Source organism: Sinocyclocheilus rhinocerous, unplaced genomic scaffold (assembly GCF_001515625.1).
Source record: "Sinocyclocheilus rhinocerous isolate Xijiao unplaced genomic scaffold, SAMN03320098_v1.1 scaffold348, whole genome shotgun sequence".
In the NCBI taxonomy this organism is placed as follows: Eukaryota; Metazoa; Chordata; class Actinopteri; order Cypriniformes; family Cyprinidae; genus Sinocyclocheilus; species Sinocyclocheilus rhinocerous.
In genome coordinates, this window is record NW_015635025.1 from 681,320 (window position 1) to 685,729 (window position 4,410).

Sequence of the window (4,410 nt, forward strand, 5' to 3'; positions counted from 1 at the left end):
TGTAAAACAATTAAATAAAGCTCAGAGCAACAGAACCAACACAGCACACACTTAATGCACATTCAGGTCACACGCCTGGATCATTCGGCAAAAAAAACGGAACGAGGTCCAACGTACGCCAAGACTATAAATATATACACAACAATTTGTTACAGCTGAGAAGACATCTGTTTCACAGTGTCTGGACGCCGAGCATGAACTACACTGGCTGTTTAATATAAAACATCAATTTAGAGGATAGGTTTCCAGGCCGTACTGATTCAAGATCAGTATTGAGATTGAGGGACAGAATTGCAAGGAGACTGCCAGCCCACCTCCCTCAAGAGAATCGCACAGCCCACAAATCAGTTTAATGTTTCACTGACAGCCATGGCTATCCACAACTGTGCAAAGTCCCCCCCACCCCACCCCCAGCTGCTGAATAAAGTGAAACTGAAGTCTGTTCTCCACAGACATTCAGACCGGAGGATAGAAAACGGGGCTCTGTGTGCAAAGAAAGACAATGTAATCTGTGGACAGGAGGAACGGGAGCGACTGTGTCTGGAAGGAATTGTGGGATTGTGTCTGTGGGAAGGCAAAAAAAGCACACGTTGGAAAGGATAGGCTGTTTATGAAAGGAAGAGACAGTGTCTGCGTGGAGAGGAGAGACTGTGTTCGCCTGTAAAGGAGAAACTGTTTGTTTGAAGAGGATCGACTGTGTTGTCTGTTAATGAGAGACTGTGTTTGAAAAGGAAAGACTTGTACAAGGAGAGATTGAAGAAAGGCTGTTTGAAGACAGAAAAGAGACTGAGTTAAGCCTGGCTCACACTGTGCGATTTTGGCCACGATTTGGTCGTCTGAGACAAATTTTGAAAATCCTAAAAGATTCCTATAATCCTAGGCTAAAATCTGTAGTCTTTGATCGTTAGTTTGACATGTTCACCGACAGCCGATTAATGGCCGTTGTAATCAAATTTTACCTCCGACGAAATTCTGGCAGTGTCAGAAGATTTGGCGCACAGTCCTGCAGTATGACTTCTCCTACGACGAACATCAAACTGTCTCCGTTTTTCAAGACAAGCCATGATCAGAATTAATGCTATGATTTCTTCTATCTGCCTTAAACTCCGGCGCTCCCATCCTCCGCTCACGGAATTCATCTGATATGTTGCCTTTGCTATGGTAAACATCATGTGGGAGTGTAGTGCTGCTTACTTAAATATACCGGTATTGCCGCCGTTCATATACTTTTCAGGATAGCCAACATTTCAGCCCCGCGTGCAATGCAGCTCGCGGTCACTTAAAGTGTGTGGGTAATGTAAAACTACGGACAAGTTTTCTTGCATGCACCCGTTTTTATCACATCTTGACTGACGCACAGTCTGACATTAATAACAACTGAGATCCCACAGTGTGACATGATCATCATGTTCGTACAGTCTGACAAGTACAATCCTAAAGGACTTTTAAAAAATTGCACAGTGTGCGCCGGCTTAAGTTTATTTGGTCCATGTTGCACAGTGTGATTTGTAATGATCTTATAAGATTGCTGAAAGTCTTTAGAAGGCATTACATCTTAGAACTATAAGGCCCACCCACACCTGTCTACACCAGGCATGAGTGTCACGTCATGTCAAAAGCAAACAGAACCCACACTTAACATGCAGATTCCAGTGCAACCGCATCACCACTATGCTTCCACCCTGTTACCGGTTTCAGAAATTCACTGTTCAGAATGCACGAGTGTTCATTCAACTGCAGGTGGCATGAGCTAGTGTTACTAGAAGTCCTGTGAAGGGAGGAAAAAATGGAATGCATGACAGTTACCTGGGATACTGCAGTGATGACAACAACAAGCTTTGACACAGTCCCGTGGCCTCACAAACTGCCACTTGGCAGTAATGTAGGCAGTGGTACATAAAACTGTCAAAGTTCATCATTCAAGAGTCAGTAAGGCAGTAGACAAGAATATTTCCCTGACTGACTTATAACCAGACCAGACAAGTGTGTTGGTGTAGGGATAGAACTAAAATCTGCAAAATGGTGGCCCTCCAGGAGCTACTGTAGGATTGACATGCCTTTTCTAAAGAGTTCAATTCAGCAAGGAGACACTTTCATGGACTTGATGTACAGAGAGAAAAATGGTACGCAAGAGTTTGTCTTCCTGCCCAGGACAGACAGAAGGTCAATGCTCGTGATTGGTCAGGTTCTGCCGTTAACAGACTTTATGTTGGACTGTGCATGCTCTCTTTTAGGTCTGACATCTGAATCTTTCCTGAGCTGGAATATAAACTGAAGACCTTGATCTGACACAGTAGTACACAGACAAACAGATCACATTCAGCAGTAGTGGTTCTGCTATGCCTTGGGTTGACAGGAGTTTGTCACATAAGAGGCATGAACTTGCGATAGAAAAGGCAGTTTGGAGCCTGGAGTGTCAGAACTGGAGTTGATGTGAAACGTGCAGCTTGGAAGTATTGCGTATTCAGGTGAACAGCTGAGAAGTTCCTTTTAATAAGAGGAGGAAAAAAACGCAAGAGATTGTAGGAGTAAGCATACCGCAATCACTTAATATTGAAGGACAATAGCCGGCTGAGAGACAAACAAAGATTATTAATAACTATAGAACAAACAAGGACTTGATTAGTAACTAATGAAATTAGAACTAAACAGCGGTGTGGGAAGATAAAGTTTGTACTGCATGTTAGCTTGCTTGCTGTGCCCAAGAGTATGATTTATTGAAGTCCATATGTCTCATTAACAAGAAATTATGCTTCTAACTACAGATTGTGGGCTGTAATTCCAACCACGTAAGTTTGCGACGCTGTTTGCGAATGTTCATTTGATATGGTTTCGGGAAACACTGAATCGTTGAACTATGTTTGTAATGACGGAACTTGTGACCACAGTTGGCTAACGATGCTTTTAGGAAACATGCCCAAGAGCGGAAGAACAGGAACTGAAGGAGAAACAAACGGATGTCAAAATAAAAGTCCATAACGGTGACAATTGTTTATATTGCCGCCAGATGACCTAGCTCAAAACTGCTTAGTGTGGACTATTAGGCATTAAGATATAATAAACATTATCATTATGATATTTTGTAAAGCTGCTTTAAAAACAATATGTATTGTGAAAAACACAAATATGAATAAAATTATCTTGACTTGTTAGTTGAGGAACAACCTATTATTACATGATGTGTAGCACTACCATGGTTAAATGACGCATATAAGAACATTGCTCTGCTATGACAGTGGTGTGGAAACAAGCAGTATCTGTCATGTCTGTTTATATCTGTTCTTGTTTCATGTTCTTAGTTCTCATGTTTCTGTTGTCATGTCTTTTATTTTAAAACATATCAGTCATGTATTTCCTGGTTTCATGTCATGTGATTCCCTGTACTTGTCATGTGATTTTGGTGGTTCACAGGGGCTGCGTTCCACTCCACTTTTAGACACGCACTCGGGAACTTTCCTAAGCACTTCCCCTCGGGGAATCCCCACTGCCATTTGAAGTGTTTTCCACTTCGCGAAGTGAACAAGGGAAGTTTATATGGACAGACCCTCGACCCCTCGATTTTGACCGAGGGAGCGAGTCTGCTTCATATTCACACTTCAGGCCGCTCTGTAGACCACAATGCAACACGATTATGACAAAATACTGCAGCATGGCTTCAGCCACACTGGCAATCTGCATCCCATAAGGATAATTATGTGTAGGCGTGAGTAGCCTTAACCAAATGCTTGTTCACATCCCTCTTTACATTTTGTAAATTTAGAAGGCTATCATCTCTTTTGCAAGAGATACTTTTTGCTCTTCTTCATAGCCTTTTCGAGCATATTACTTTGCAGGGATCGGATGACTGTATCTCCAGAGCTAGTGAATGCGGAAAAAGTGATACAGATTTTTGGTCATACCGCCCAGCGTTATGTGGAAGCAATGGAGGAAACTTCATCTGCTGGCAGTGATGTACTGGGAGTGGGGATTCTTCATTTTCTGCATACAATATCAGAATAACAGGAGCCGGGTAAATAACTTTGATGGCATCCTTGCACTGAATTTGGTCAGTGGATGTAAAGGAAAAGAAGTCACTGAAGTCGAAATCTTTATAGAGACTGCAATAATCAGTAATATCAAAAGCCTCCTTAAAATGTATTTTCTGTTCATCCACTGTATTTGAGATTCCTGATTCCTGTAGCTTCGTGATTTCCTGTTCAATAATTACTCTTAGTGCTGAAATAAGAAAAAGACTAAGAAAAAAAAATGATTATAGGATCAACACAAAACAGCACGAAAGCTGAATAAATTGACATAAATCTAAAGTCAGATATATCAAAGGGCCATATTATGCTCTTTTACAAAGTCTTGATTTTGTTTTGGGGGTGTACTAGAACAGGCTCTCATACTAGATTGTTCGAAAAACACATT

General features: G+C 41.6%; 1 protein-coding gene across 1 annotated transcript in view; it reads left to right on the forward strand.

Annotated features, from left to right (window-relative positions):
- LOC107746170 (FERM and PDZ domain-containing protein 3-like) overlaps positions 1–4,410 on the forward strand; it is a 175,903-nt gene that overhangs the window by 96,875 nt on the left and 74,618 nt on the right. The window lies entirely within an intron of this gene.